This window comes from Mauremys reevesii, linkage group 14 (genome assembly GCF_016161935.1).
Source record: "Mauremys reevesii isolate NIE-2019 linkage group 14, ASM1616193v1, whole genome shotgun sequence".
Classification (NCBI taxonomy): domain Eukaryota; kingdom Metazoa; phylum Chordata; order Testudines; family Geoemydidae; genus Mauremys; species Mauremys reevesii.
The window spans coordinates 19,790,851-19,807,164 of record NC_052636.1 but is presented as its reverse complement, the minus strand read 5'-3'; the positions used below and the strand labels follow the sequence as shown (position 1 = coordinate 19,807,164).

The window sequence follows — 16,314 nt, the reverse complement described above, 5'->3', positions numbered from 1 at the left end:
CCCCCGGGCTTCCCCCGCGTGTACCCCGGGGCCCCTTGCTGGCCCCCTGCATGTCCCTGGGCCCCGGAGGGAGCAGAGCATCCCTGCCTCTTCCATGCAGCTCCATGCTGCCTCCCTGCAGCAACTACTGCCACAGGGTCCTAGTGCCCCCCCTTCCCAACTCACTGCCAGGGCAGACTGACTCTGAGCCTGCCCTTCCACCTCAGACCCTTCCCTTTTCCAGCGGGACCCTCCACCATCACAGCCCCCCCACCCCTGCAGTCACCACTCCTGCCCCATGCTGGGCAAGGAGACAGCCCCATCCCCCACCCCCAGTGAGGCTATAGTCAGGGGCAACAGCAGGGGAGGAGGTGCATGCAGCACCCCCCGGCACCCATAATGGGGGAGGCGAGGGAGATTCCTGGACCTGAGAAGGGCCCTAGGAGCACCTGCAGTGACAGTGGTGGGAGTGAGTGTGCTGCTGGGGGGGGGGAATGAGGGGTTCCTCCCCCAGAGCTTGCTGCTGCCAGCAGGGAAAGGGCTGGGGGGAGTCCTCCTTTCTGGCCCTTGTCCCGGAGCAGCCTGCTCCTCATCTCTGCTGCAACCTGCGCCATCTTTCCTGACTCGTACATGGTTCTCACGTTCCATGTGCCGATGGTAACTTTCACCACCCAGCATCTTCGAGTTGAAGACCCTCAGGGTCCCCACGCCCAACCCTCCTCCTTTACCCTGACTTGGGACAGGCAGATGGCCCCAAAGGACCTCTCTGGTGGAGTTAGGAGCAGCCTGCCTGCACCCCAAACTCATCCTCAGCCCTGTCCCACCCCAGAGCCCACACCCCCAGTCAGAGCTTTCACCCCCCACCACATCCTCAACCCTCTGCCCAAGCCCTGAGCCCCTCCCACACCCCAAACCTCCCATCCCGTCCCAGCCAGAGCCTTCATTCCCCCCCACACCCCAACCATCTGCCCCAGCCCTGAGCTCCTCCCACACCCCTAACCGCCCATCCCCAGTCCCAGCCAGAGTCCTCCACCCCCCGCCCACCCCCACCGTCGGCCCCCGCCCGGAGGCCCCCCCAACACCCCAAACCCCTCATCTCCAGCCCCAGATAGAGCCCTCACACACCCCTGCACCCCAACCCTCTGCCCTAGTCCTGAGCCCTCCCACACCCCAAACACCTTATCCCCATCCCAGACACAGCCCTCATCCCCCTGCACCCTAACCGTCTGCCCCAACCCTGAGCCCCCTCCTTCATCATGAACCCCTCATCCCCAGCCCCAGATAGAGCCCTCACACACCTCTGCCCTAGTCCTGAGCCCTCCCACACCCCAAACACCTTATCCTCATCCCAGACACAGCCCTCATCCCCCTGCACCCTAACCCTCTGCCCCAGCCCTGAGCCCCTCCCACACCCCAAACCTCCCATCCCGTCCCAGCCAGAGCCTTCATTCCCCCCCCACACCCCAACCCTCTGCCCCAGCCCTGAGCTCCTCCCACACCCCAAACCTCCCATCCCCAGTTCGAGCCAGAGTCCTCATCCCCCCACACACCCCAACCTTCTGCCCCAGCCCTGAGCCCCCTCCAACACCACAAACCCCTCATCTCCAGCCCCAGATAGAGCCCTCACACACCTCTGCCCTAGTCCTGAGCCCTCCCACACCCCAAACACCTTATCCTCATCCCAGACACAGCCCTCATCCCCCTGCACCCTAACCCTCTGCCCCAGCCCTGAGCCTCTCCAACACCCCAACCCCCCCAGCCTCAGACAGAGCCCGCACCCCCCACACCCCAACCCGCTGCTCTAGCACTGAGCCTCTCCCACCCCCCCAACCCAACATTCCCACCCCCCGCCAGCTCATTCCCAGCCACACCCCAAACTCCCTCCCAGAACCTTGGGCAGGTGGGGGGGGGGGCGGAGTTTGGGCAGGTTCTGGGCACCACCAAAATTTCTACAAACCTACCACCCATGGAAACACAAGATGCTTCTCCCATGTGCATTGACTTTTCACCTTGTTTGTGGTGGTGCTGTATCCATGTTGGGCCCAGGGGTCCTCTGGGGCGCCGGGCATTAGCCACTTTCGGGAGAGTGGGCTAGATGAACTGGTCTGACTCAGTGTGGCTGTTCTTATGTTCTAACTGCTGGTTATGGAAGAGACGACCTTCCAGGCTACACAGAACTGAAGAAGGGTGCTGGGTTATCTCCACAGCTTGTCTCTTTCACCAACAGAGGTTGGTCCTCTGCAAGCTCTTACCCTCACCCGCCTTGTCTCTCTTGGACTCTGAAAAGTGCTTTCTCTCCACTCCCTTTGGAGAGAAGTTAAGTTTCCCTTTGGGCAACTATCAGGCTGAAGCAATTGTATTGACTGTGACACTAGAATTGAAGATTTAATATTATAAATAAATGAGTCTAAACCTGAGGTTCTGGTTTTCACATTGGTTTTTCTAACTCAGTTCCCAATTCTCTTCTAGAAATGCCTCCAGGCTGCCTTCCCAGCCCAGCAAAAGTGGCAAGGAGAAAGCCCACACTGCTGCTCTTTCAGGTAGTTGAAGGCTGCTATCAAACCCCCCTCACTCACTCAGTCCCCAGGCTGTGGCAGTGCCTGGGATTCTTCCATCCTAAGTGCAGGACTCTGCACTTCTCCTTGTTGAACCTCCTCAGATTTCTTTGGGCCCAATCCTCCAATTTGTCTAGGTCACTCTGGACCCAAACCCTGTCCTCCAGCGCTTGGATTCTTTACATGCTTTCACAGAGCAAAGAGCACATGTTCCATGATTTCATAGGGCAGAGTTTTGTGCTATCGGGAGCTTTCCCTGTGTGGATTTGACAGGTGGATCAACACAGAGACACATTGTGACCCTTCTCAGGGTGCTGAGGACTGTGAGTCTCCTTGTTGCCACCTGCCACAAGGAAGAGGGAGTTTTGCATTTGGCAGCTGGATGTTAGTGACCAAACTCACCAGCCTGCTGGAACTCAAGGAGCCTCCTCTGAGCTACAGCAGCCACCTTAACCTTTGAGTTCCTTCAATGTGTCCCCCCCCCCCCTGGGGTCCAGCCTGGATCACCAGATACCTGGTGAAATCCCAGATCCTCTCTTCCCCAAGTATCCCAGCTTACTAGTTTTACTGTGGACCATTGCTACTGTATCTCACACAGCACCTGAGTACAGTTATTGAACAAGCAAAAAATTTATTTCACAACGGATAGAGATTTAAACAAACAAATGTGAGTGATGGAAACCAACTGTTACCAACTAAACAAAGGCAGAAAGTGATAGAATAGAAAGGCCAGCACAAAAAACAGAGAGAGGAACAATAAGATACTAAAAGGACAATGGTTGGAACTCTCCATTTCTCTCAGTCTTTGGATTGATGGGTACTAGAGCTGTAGCAACAGTTGAGGAACCAGGGTAAATTAAATCTAAGGTTTGAGCTGCTAGTGAAGCATTTCCCACACTCACGGCATTCCTAGGGGCTCTCTCCTCCGTGGACTGTTTGATGCCTAATAAGGTGCGAACTGCGATTGAAGGTTTTCCCGCACTCAGTGCATTCATAGGGCCTGTCCCCTGTGTGGATTCTCTGATGTACAGAAAGGGCTGAGCTGTGAGAGAAGGTTTTTCCACACTCACTGCATGTATTTTTTCTCTTTTGCCTGAGGATATCCTGCTGTGTTGTGGTTTCTATGAGGATCTTCTGAGTTCCCCAAGAAGAAATAAATTTATCCACTTTCTTCCCTGGCTGGTTTCCTTGATCTGTTTTTGGTCTGTACTGAATCTCCCAGGATTTTCCCTGCTCATGACTCCTGGATACATTCCTTTTCGATCTTTGCGATAATGCTCTGTTTTTACCCACTGGCTCAAGATTTTCAGGCTGAGAATTCTGCTCCTCTTTCTCACATGCTATTGCATCACCTGCTGTGATAGAGACAGAAACCTCAAACAGGGATGGAAAGGGGAAGACCAAACAAAAACAAGTGCTGAGGACAGGTCAAATAAAAATCAGGTGCTGAACTCCCCCAAACTCTTCCCCCAAATAGGAGAGAGGAGGGGGATGAATTCAGCCTTCACCTCCCATCCAAATATGCAGCGGGAAGGGAGGAAGCTACTGCCTGGTGTCTGCTAGGATTTATAGGAAGCCATGAACTATATTTACCCTGAGGATATGACCCCTGCTAGGGACAATAATGAACTGAGAGACCTCCCAAGGGCTTTGTTGGGCATCCCAGATGTTTCCTTCAGGCACTTACAGATTCTGAGGTGGTTTAATGTTTCCTCACCTGTGCAGGGAGCTCTCAGGATCTCTCTTTCCTCTGAACCCTGGAGGTCTGGGACCCATGGCTCTTCCCCTTGTTCCAGCTGGGAGATCACATCAGGCTGGAAAACTAGAAAGCCTGCTCAGATGAAAGAAAACAAAGGAGTTCAGTTGATTTCATAAGACTTGGTCATAAAAAAAAACATTCTATTCATTTAACTTCAGTGCTTAGTGTGACCTGGTGGGCCAGGGGCAGTTCTCACTGCAAATGCCAAGATTAGGGCAGGCTGAAAAAGGGAGAGCAGATGCTCCCAAAACTGCTGGTTAACACTGAAGTTAAACTCACCGACCAGTCACACACTGTGCTTCTGATCACCCACGCGGGTAATTGAGAAGCTGAAAAAAGAAATCACACGGCCCCCTTTATTGCATCCCTGTTCTCTGACTCCCAATCAGCAGCTAGGTCCAGTACAGTGAGAGGTTATTTAAAAACTCTGCTCACATAAACAAAGTGTTCCTCTGACCCCAAAGGGTCAGCCACATCACCAGGTCACTATAGGTTTGGATATTACCCAAAATTCCATCCTTCCAGCCAATCCTTTAACATCTAAACTAAAGGTTTAATTGAAAGAAAGACAGAAAGAAGTTAAATGGGAAAGCAGTCAGATACATTCCAAAATGGATATATCAGGTTCTTAGCAGTATTGGTGAGTTGCTGGCTTGAAAGTCCGTCTGGAACACATCCACAGTTTGGATGGGTCATTCAGTCCTTTGTTCAAGGCTTCAGTTTGTAGAGAAGTTGCTCCAGAGGTAGGAAGGGGGATTGAAGACAATATGGAGATGATGCAGCTGCCCTTTATATTCCTTTTGCCATGTGGCCTGTACTTCCTGTGTTCCAAACACAAGATTCACAGCACATGGCATGGAAAAGCCTTGGAGTTCTCAGTAGACAGGCATACCCCGGCATGTCTTGCTGACTCAATAGGTGTATCCCCTTGGCCCTTTCCATGGGCTCATTGTACAGCTGATGATCGTCAATGGGCCATCAAACAGGCTAGGCAGTGTTGATGCCAATATGTCTGGGGGTGTCACCCAGAAACACTGCACAAGTCTGGAAATACAGATATACCCTACATATCTATAACTCACAATACAAAGGTGATACAAACATAGAAATAATATTATCATACTTGGCAAATCATAACATTTTTACTGACACCTTACATGGCATATCTAGCACGATTCATTATTATTTTATTATTAATACCAAAGTGTCTCACAATTCCATACAGCGTCACACTTGGTAAACCAGTGAATTCCCAGGACCAGTTCCCCAGGTCCTTGAAGATGCCGAACACTGTGCTTATGAGGGATTGAAATACCCACATATCTGCTGGGAACACACACACAGACACTGTGTCTGTCTATACCCCTGTGTTCACTCTTCTAGAAAATTATGATCAATTTTGTACACAGTATGGCTTGTGAGGTATCATTTGAAAACGCATAATCTACTGAATATTATCCTCCTGTTAAAATGTGTAGTAACACTGTATGTAAAGTTATGAGATTTTACAGTATGAGATTACTGAAAATGTTACAATTCTGGGGAACACCCACAGACCAGTTCCTCAGAGACATCAAGGCAAACAGCTGGTCAAACAGCCATTCTCCTGTAGGGGGAAGGTGTGAAGAAGACATTTACATTCCATCATAGGGACCTCTTGAAGCTGTTGTGGAAAACAACCACACGTTTGATTTTGAATCAGCTCAGCCTGAGGCTCTTTTCTTGGTTAAAAGTGCGCAGGGGGCGACAGCTATTGGAATACTGTCCCCTGAGCTAAAAATCACACAAGCCTTTTAAAGCTTAAAACCCCAAACAATGACACATATGTTGCACGTTAATTACCGTATTTGGAATATATTGCAAAATATGATGCAAGCAATGTTGGAAATAATTAAGAAAAGGATAGATACGACAGAATATATCATATATCATATTTGTAAAAACAGCAAATAAATCCATGATACACCCACATCTTGAATACTGCATGCAGATGTTGTCGCCCCATCTCAAAAAAAGATATATTGGAATTGGAAAAGGTTCAGAAAAGGGCAACAAAAATGATTAGGGGTATGGAACAGTTATGCCAGACCTAACCCCCAGTTTCACTTGAGCAAACAGGAGCTATTTGACACTGTGCGATACGGCTCCTGTGCTCTGTTCCCAAAGTGTTCTGCAGCAGGGGAGGGTCTGTGGTAGTGTGTGTGTGTCACTGGCATATTGGGGTGATGCTGAAACAGGACAGAGTAGAGGTGGCATTGTGGGGCTGGCATGAACCTTTTCTCTTCATTTCCCCTTCCAAGATCCGAGGGGACAGGAACCCTTACCCAGCGAGGTCACAGTCTCATAGTTCTGCTGCATGACATCCCAGTAGAGGGCTCTCTGAGCGGGGTCCAGCAGAGCCCACTCTTCCCTGGTGAAATGCACAGCCACCTCCTCGAAGGTCACCGGCCCCTGAAAGAGCAAGAGTCCCACACTCAGGACCTCTTTCCCCACTCACAGCCCCACTATTTGTGGCAGAGAGGAGCCAATCAAATGGAAGCTCTGGGTGGATCCCACTCAACAGAGTCCCACCCTGACCCCGCTCAGCGTATCCAGCAAATACCAGGGTGACGGGACGAAGCGAGAGCCCCTTGTCTCTCCCAGCAGATCCATCACACCCCTACTGGCCACCGACCGATACAGGAGATGGAGCCCCTAGCAGGGTCCAGGGAGAGCTCCCTGGTAGGAAGCCCAATAGCCTCCTCATTGTGAAAAGCGGGATATGAAGGGAGAGGCAGCTCCAATAAGCCTGACTCATGGGTGCCCCCTTCATATCTCACAGCAGCCGCTGGTTAGTGAGGTCAGGCTCCAGCACTGGGAGTCTGGGAGTCTGGTCAGTTTGACTAGCTCCATGTAGGTGGGCTATTTTCTTTCTTCACAAATTAGGACATTTCCACCTCCGAACTTCCTGGGTCTGTACCTAGAATCTAGGCCACTTATTAAATAACTCCCAGCAGGTTTGCCACACCCTGGCCTCCTCCTTTCTCCACCCTGTGCATCTCCTGCCCCGCTCCAACCTCCAAACCAGACTGTGCAAACCTTTCCATCTCCGGTGTATTTGCTCTCCCTCTCCTCCAGCACGAACCCACCAGCAACCCCTGATAATCTCTACCTGAGTTGGCTCCACTGCTGCCATTTCTCTTCCCTGTCCCACGGCAGGCTGGGATGCGCTGGAGCAAAACATGGACGCCATTCTGCAGCCTGTCTGGGGGAGAAGGGCAGTTGTGGGTGTTTCAGAACCGGTTTTAGTTAATTTCACATCAGAATTCCCCCAGGCCCTTTCCCTGCAGACAGACACCCTAGGTTCTGCCATGCTGGGAAATGCTCAATCTGTTTATTACAATGTAGACCTGGCCCCTCCTGCCATGCTAAGCCCAGACACATTTTTAACCTCCCTTCTCCCTCCCCTCACCCCACCGGCCAGAGAACCCCACCAGATCTTCATTGCCAGGTTGGGAATCCCAAAGTGTTTTCCCCCTCCCCCCAAGAGACCCCAACAGCCAGAGACCCCCCCAAAGGGATCCCCACTGGGAACTCAGTCCCTCACTGCCTGCCTAGGACCCCTCCCCCGCCCTCCAGCAGGATCTGCCCTGCCCTTTGCCTGACACCCCCTCCTCCCCCCTGCGGGATCCCCTGGTGCTTTACAGGGGCACCCCCTGGCCTAGCGCCGGGGATTCTCCCACACACACTCTGTGCAATGGGCACGGCAGCGATCCCAGGAGTCTGTGGGGGAAGCCCAGACAGAGCCCCTGGCACAGCACCAGGCTCCCTCTAACCCCCTGTCCCGCCTCCCCAAGAGACGCCCACCCCGGCTGTTCTGCAGCCACCAGGCCCCCAGCGATACCCACCTCCAGGACCCACAGCCTCAGGGCTGGGCACATCACAACCACCCTCTGAAACCCCAAATCTCCAGAACCCACCAACCTCACTAGGGTACCCCCTGCCCAGCCACCCAGAGGCCTCTCCCCACCACAATCCCCCTTCAGCTGCTATCTCCCCACACAGCCCCACCCCCACCCAGCAACACTGTTACCTCACAGAGCCTGAGAAGTGGATAGAAAGTGACCACCGCCCCCTGCTGGCCAGTCACAGGCAGAGGGAGCCCTGGGGGATGTCTCTTGAACTGGAGTATGGAAGGCCTGGAGGGACAAAATAGATAAGAAATGTCCATGGCCTGTCACTAGCAAATAATGGCCACCATGGATCCACCCCAGAGGTGGCTGCATCTTAGCACTGCGGGAAGCAACCCCTCACCAAGGCCATTTGCCATGGGGTTTGGGATACTTCTCAACTCACACTGCACTCAGAGTGACCTCATCATCCCGTGCCAGCTGGAGAAAAGGGTCCAGCCAACTCTTCTGTAACTGGCTGGGAACCACTGACCCCCCAAACAGGGGGAGGCCTCTGGCTTTGATGTGTATTAAATATCTGGCTGGTCTCTTTCTTTGGCAAACATTTTAACAGAGGTAAAGGAGGGACCAAATGATTCACAAAGGAGTCGGGAAAGATGATCTCTGGGCAATTTCACCCCCTGCAACCTCCAGGATGGAGAAGAACTCAGGGCAACAGGTTCCCTCGAAGGAAGAAGTTGCTGGGATTTAGAAACACGGGGAACAGCCCCAAACCCGATAGGATTTTTAACTGACATTTGATAATGACACAGAAAGAGGCAAAACCTGAGCTTTGAGAGCAACGTTCAGAAATGAAAGAGTTCCCAATCTGAGAGATTTTGGATCCATTTTGCAAATTAGAGAGACGAAAGTGGAAAATCAGAGGGATTTTATATCAGTTGTTGATAGGAGGTAAAATATGAGTGTTTCACATCAATATTTGATAAATGAATAAAGAGGAAATGGGCAACATTTGCAAACATTTTATATCCAGGTTCAAGAATCTGAGAAAAGGTGTAAATCTGAGATTTTCTTGGTATTTTATAATTAGAGAGACAGGGGGAAATCTCAGGGCATATTCAATTAGAAATAGACAACTAGAGAGAAGTGGGGCAAACGTTTAGGTTATTTTATATGAACCTTTGAGATTTGCAAAGCAAATGTGTCACAAACTGCGTATTTGATAACATGAGAGAAAAACACCAAGATCTGAGGGGATTTTATATTGCTGTTAACGAACTAGTGGAAAAGGGGGACTGTTGGACTGGATTTTATACGACTGTCCAATACATAAACACAAAGTAATGGTTCCCCCCACCCCCACCATTGCCATGGGCAGCAGGGAGCCCTTTGAGGAGCTGATTAAAAGGGCAAGGGAGGGGGAGCTGGAAGGTCCCTGGATAAAGGAAGGGGGCAGCAGTGGGGGATGGACAGGTGACTGGCAACTGATGGTTGGGGGCAACTGTGCTGGTAGTTAGGGGGCAACAACTGGGATTGGGAAACTGGGGTCTGGGCAGTCCCCATGGGACACGTGCACCTCCCTTCCCTGCCCTGGCAGAGACCCGGCATCTCATAGAAGATCAGGGCTGGAAGGGACCTCAGGAGGTATCTAGTCCAACCCCCTGCTCAAAGCAGGACCAATCCCCAACTAAATCCCCAAATGGCCCCCGCAAGGAGTCAGCTCCCAGCCCTGGGTTTAGCAGGCCAGTGCTCCAACCACTGAGCCATCCCACCCCCACTCCAGGGGCAGCCATGTGCTGGGGAATGACTCAGGGCAACAATTTCCCACCTACACAAGGACAAATCGCTGCAGATCAAATGGGTGGGAAAATGCCCCTCACTAGAGAAGATTTTAAACTGACGTTTGAGACTCATGGGGAGAAGGGGGGAAATCGGGGGAGATGGGAGAGCTGATCATTGGAGGGGATGGGGGGGAAATCGCCCCAGATTTTATAGCCCGTGTGAGACACTGAGCGAGAAAAGGGGCAGAACTAGAGAGAATTTGTATCGGGGTGAGAGGCAAGTGGCACAAACAGGGACAGGATCCAATTAACCCCCCTCACCCCTTCACCCGCCCGCCACTCCCCCCCCCGGGAATTTCCTGGCTGCACAGAGAGAGTTCAACACCCCCCCCCGCGTCCCACTGACCTTCCCCCCCCCTACAACTCCAGCTTCTCCTCCTGCCTGACACCCCCCATCTCCCCCCACACCACAGGGGATCCCCCCCGCCAGGCCCCAGTCTCTGCCCCCCAAATCCCACTGGGGCTGAGGCAGCTCTGAGGCTTCTCCCAGGTTCCCCGGGGCAGAGTCACTTTCCTGCCCAGCCCCAGTGCCCCCCCCCCGGGGTCTCTCACTCCCTGGGGGCTCCGGCCCAGGGGACTGGTCGGGGCAGAGCCCGGGGCTGCCCAGGGGGCCGGTCCCAGCTAGAGAAAGCCCTCCCCCCCCCCGGCCGGGGTAGGAATGTGCTGCTGGCGGGAAAAGTGCTGAGGAGATGGAACGCTGAGGGCTGGTTTTGGTGGGAAAAACCGGTTTGGACTGGTTTGAGCCTGTCCCCTGATGGTAAACAAGTCCCCTCTCAGAGATGGAGACCAGGGGTCAATAGTTCATATGCTCCAGATTGGATCTTATTTTAAAGCCAGTGATTTACTTCATAAACATCTTATTAACCAACTAATTGAACCTATTGAACAGTTCATACTACTCACACCTAACAATGAGATCAAAAAAAGAACACAGACAAACCTTGTCAGTAGCGGCTAATGTCCTAACTGGGAAGCACGTGAGCTTGTTGCAGAGCTGCTGCTCAGGGACAGGAACCTCCTGGCACCCAGCCTCCAAAATCACTCAGGCTGCACTTTCTGCACGACTAGGTGCTGGCTGAGGGGGGCGTGGGAATTGGTGGCCTCTGCTGCAGGTGATGGGAATCTCAGGTATTTAAAGCCATGGCCTAGAGGAGGGAAGTGCCTAACTCCAGAGTCTGCAGCTGCCTAGGGCCAGGGCTGAGGATTTAGAGTCCCTAGTGCTGCCGTTGCAAGGTTCAAGCAGGCTCAGCCCTGGCATTGCCACCCCTCCTGCGGCTAGTAGCTGCAGCTGGCTAAGGCTGGCCTCTGGGAACTGGCCCCATGGCTGTAGCCAGAGAAGCTGCAGGTGGCTCTGTGACTCCTGGGGCCATTAAGCTAGAGCAGCTAAAGACACTGGAGTTCACCTCAAGGAACAGAGGTCACCAGTAGGACAGGAATGTCAGGGGGAGCAGGGAAAGAGGGAGCAGGTCAGGCTGGCAGAGGGAGCTTCCAGCTGGGTGGGAGCATGTCCAAAGTAGAAAGGAAACAAGCATGGGGAGAGGTGGTGGTGACCAGGTAGCAGACTAGCATGTAGATGGGAGCAGAGGGAGAGAGGCTGGTGGCTTCAGATTCCCAAGGGCTAAGTCCTGACTTTGGGGAGATGGTGTTTGCAGCTGGCTGGCTCACATGGCAGGATGGGGGCTGAGGGGGGGATCTGTCAGAACTGATCAGGTGTCTGCTGGCTTTAGAACTCTGACCTGAGACTAGGACCACATGCCGTGACTGGTGACATGGGGGTACTGGAGGCATGGCTAGAGAAGGTCTGAATGAGGAAGGAGGTAAATCTGTGAGGAGTTTCCTTGATCACTATGAAAGTTCTGCTCACTGTGGACACTGGTAAATCCACATGGGTGTACAGCTCAATGAGAAAACCCGGGGGCTGAGGGAGATGTGTACGGCAATGCATATAGTCATGTAGGGGTGTGTAATCAAAATGAAAAATGTCTCTGAGGTTCAGTAGCGGGTATGCTATGGCACCAACGGCACTGCCCCACCAGGCCCACACTCGGAGCCCACAGTGACTACATAGGGGCCTACAAATATGTTTGGTACCAGGACCCACAGAAGGTTAATCCGGCCCTGACGGCCTGAGCACTATTTCAGCCCCACATTTTTGGGTGGACCTCCCACAGTGGGAGCTGCCGCGCCCTCCCCTGCAACGCGCGCACACACACACACACTCCTCCTGGTGTTGGGAGGGGAACAGGAGAAAGAACAAAATAAGCAAGAGAAGAAGAGAAAGGAGGGAGGGATGGATGGAGGAAAAGGTGAAACAAAAAGGACAAACCCTAATGTCCCTGGTGATTCTAAGGGACAAAATCCCAGGTGCACAATAAAATTCTGCCTCCTTAAGCTCGTGTTTTCCATGCCTAGAATTCAACTGTCACCCCATGGATCAGACTGAACAGGTTTCAAACCTCCAGGAGGCTCTTACCTTCTAAACAGGGACGGCTGCTTTCTAGTAAAATCACTAAAAGGGAAGGAGAAAACTCGAAAGAGGTTCCTCCTGGGGCTCACGTCCGTGAACCCAAATACTCTCTCAGTCCTCAGAGAGAGACCTGGAGAAGGAGACTTGCTGAAGCAAAGCCACAGGGGTCTCTGAGGTTTCCCTGGCCCCTCGCCCCTGTCCTGCCTGGCTGATGTCAGCATCTCTCTGTGAGGTCACCACCTCCCCACCACCTTGGACCAATAGTCTGAGGTCCTGCAAAAGGCCTTTGTGATGTCACTGCCACACCCCTCCCTTGCTGGGCCAATGTCCTGCCCCTGGCCAGGCACTTTGCAGGTTTGAGCTACTCTCTGTGGACCACCCCACTCAAGGAGCGTTCGTTCTGGGCTGCAAGCCGGCTAGACAGGGAAACATCACACGCTGCTCCCAATGCTACACTCAGTTTTTCAGAAATGAGTCGACTTTATGGCCAGAAGAGACCATTAGAGCATCTAATTTGACCCCCTGCATATCACAGGCCTCCTGTAGGATACAAGAGCTACTTTTGGGGCAAACACATTCCAGAAAGGCATCTAGTCTCCATGAAATGACATCAAGAGATGGAGAATCCACCACTTTCCTTGGTAGCTTGTTCCTGTGATGAATCATCCTCGCTGTTGAATATTTGTGCCTTAGTTGCAATATGAATTTGTCTCTTTTCACCTTCCAGCCATTGGATCTTGTTATGCCTTTCTCTGCTCGATTCAAGAGCCCTTTAATACCCACTATTTTCTCTCCAATATGGCACTTCAACACTTCAATGAAGCCACCTTTCAATCTTCTTTTGATAAGCTAAACAGGTTGAGCTCTTTCAATAGCTCACTAGAAGGCATTTTTCTCCAGCCCTCAGGACATTTGGTGGCTCTTTGCTGCCCCAGCTCCAGTTTCACAACATCTTTTTAAACTGAGGACACCAAAACTGGAGGCAATATTCCACTATCAGTCTCGCTGATGCCATGTCACCTCCTGTGATGTTATTGACATAATCTGTAACTGTATAGATCACCGTTGCGACCACTGTGCTATATTTGCAGCCAATATTGTAGAAAGGTTGTCATGTAAGGGGTCTATGGAGAGGTTCTGATCGGCTGATTATAATGATGCTATCTCTAGATGTGTATCATTTTTGTAGTTGACGTTATAAGTATTGGCTCTGTTCTGTCCATATTTCAAACTTGTGCTCTGCTTCCGGGGAACACCCCAGACAAGTTGGAGTCAGTTCTGCCTAGCCTGCTTGATGGCCCATTAAGGACCATCAACTATACAATTGACCCACTGAGAGAAGGCAGATACGCCTTGTGACTCGACTCAGCAAGGTATGCAGGGACCTGCCTATGGACAGAACTCTAATATTTTTCTATGCTACGTGCTGGATAGAGTGTCCTTGGGACAAAGAAAGCAAAGACCACATGGCAAGAGACTATAAAAGGCTGATGCCTTGTCTCCATCTTGTCTTCAATCCTGCTTCATACCTCTGGAGGGACTTTGCTACAAACTGAAGCTCTAGACAAAGGACTGAATGACCCACCCCAGCTGCGGATTGACTCCAGAGACTTGATTTGAACTTGCAGTTTATTCCATCATTGCTACAAGCCTGAACCAAGAACTTTCCCATTACTGTATGTGAAGGGTTCAAATCCATGTGCATTTTATATAACAACCTGGTCTATGGATTGTGCCAGCTCTTTTCCAGACCCGAAGTCCAGACTATGGTCTAGCCCACTATGACTCTTTTGATGGTTTAAATTACACTCACAGGCACTGAGGATAGAGTTACTGAAAGTTTGGGAGTTAGGAGCTGATAGGTCAGTGGTCCAGTCCCCTCACAGATGACCCCAACCCTCTGGGACAGGGGCAGGTCTGAGCTCTCACACCAAATGCTCATTGTGGTTGCCAGAATCTATGGGCGGCTCATTTAGTTTACACTGAGGGTTGAGTCCTGCTTCGTGCACCATGTGTGAGAATGAAAATCCTAAACCGCCCTTTGAAATAACGAATGCAGCAGGATGTGTTATTGTCCCTGCCCCAAAGCAGACAGACTGATGGAGAAATGCCATTGAGACTAGGGTAATACTCCACTGCCATTCTACCTTTTTTACTTGCTACACTCCCTCCCAGCCTTGTGGGGTCTCAGAGCCCGTTATTGAGCCTGAGCCGAGATGTCTACACTGCAAATTTACCACCCCACAGCCCAAGCCCCGGGAGCCTGAGCTGGTATGGGGCGGCCCTGGGTGTTACATTGCAGTGTGGACATAAGCCTATTGTGTTTCATTTCTTAGGTTCTGCTGCCATCGTGTGGCCATTTCCTTCCCCTCCTTTCTGTCCAAAGTGCAGAGCCCAGTTCCTCCAGGGGGAGAAGGACATCTTCCTTCTTCCTTTCCTCAACAGGCTGGGGTCTGGCTGGGGAACAGCCGTTTCTGAGGATTAATTTCATATTAATGGTGTTGATCTATAGATTTTACAGCCAGACTAGATCACTAGGTACCTCTGCTCTGACCTGATTCAGAACAGAGTCCAGAGATTTTTACCCAGTGACTCCTACATCCACCCCAAGATCTTCTGGCTGAACGAGGAGGGTTCATTCAGAAAGTCATCGTGTTTGGGTGTAAAGGTGTGAAATGATGGGGAAATTGGCCCCTCTTTCAAGTTTAAATGTTGTGACTTCTACACCTAGACCGGGGGTGGCCAACCTGAGCCTGAATTTCCCAGTGTAACTGCCAAACCTGCACCTTTGTATGAGTCAATTGTGAACCTTCCCATCATTGTCCTTTGCTCTTAACCCTGAGGCTATTGCCCCATCATGGGGCCATTTCCCGCCTCTCTTTCATACAGAAGCACAATTTTCTTTGCACAGACACAGGAACAGCAAGATCTTTCTCTGTCCCTTGTGCAAAGCAGGGGGCCAAATTCCATGGAAACAATGGACAAGCAGGGGGCTCTGGGCACATCCAGCCCTGGCCGTGAGATGTTCCCTCCCCTCTTTCTTTATGCCCCTGTTGCTATTTCATGGACTGTCTGGGATGGGGAAAAAGCTGAGTTCACTCCAGGTGGAGGGGAAAAGAACCCTGAAAATCTCAGGACCCAACCCTGCTACCAGGATCACTGAGGTGCTGGGAATGGGACTGTGTGAATTGTCAAGGTGGGGAATGAATAACAATCTACAACTAGATCCACCTCATTAACCACCTACACAGGCTAATCCTGCTGCCAATAAAAGGGAAACTGGGAGCCATTCTTTGCTGTTCAGCCATGGAAACAGTGACCCAATTGCACCGCAGTGAATGTGCTGGGGAAAGCTGGAGTTTACAGGCAGGTGGAAATGCCTAGCAGATCCTAGAAACACCTGGAGATCCCCACACCACTTCTGCCACTAGGGTGAGGTGTTGAGCTGCTCACAGCATCCCCCACCATGACCTTGCAGCAGGGGATTGCCGCACCCCCTACCCAATGCAGGGGAGATGGCTGAGTGTATCTCTGCACCCTGAGATCAGGGCAGCCACACTCTGTGCCCCACACATAGAATCTGGCCCTGCTGAAAAGTGACCCCTATGAACAAGTCACCTCCAGGAAAGCAGGATTGGTCCTCAGAGAGGGGAATGGGCTTTTTGTGAAGCTTATAGGTCACTGGATGCTCTGGAAACAGGAGGGCTCTGAGTGTAACCCATAGCAAACACAACCTGCTAGGGGATGTAGCTCAGTGGTTGAGCACATGCTTTGCATGTATGAGGCCCTGGGGTCAATCCCCAGCATCTTCATGGTCATTTTT

General features: G+C 51.7%; 1 non-coding gene across 1 annotated transcript; it reads left to right on the top strand.

Moving 5' to 3' along the window:
• Positions 1-16,231: 16,231 nt before the first annotated feature.
• Positions 16,232-16,303, top strand: TRNAA-UGC. The gene has a single exon. It is a non-coding gene; the product is annotated as a tRNA-Ala (tRNA).
• The last annotated feature ends 11 nt before the right edge of the window (positions 16,304-16,314 follow it).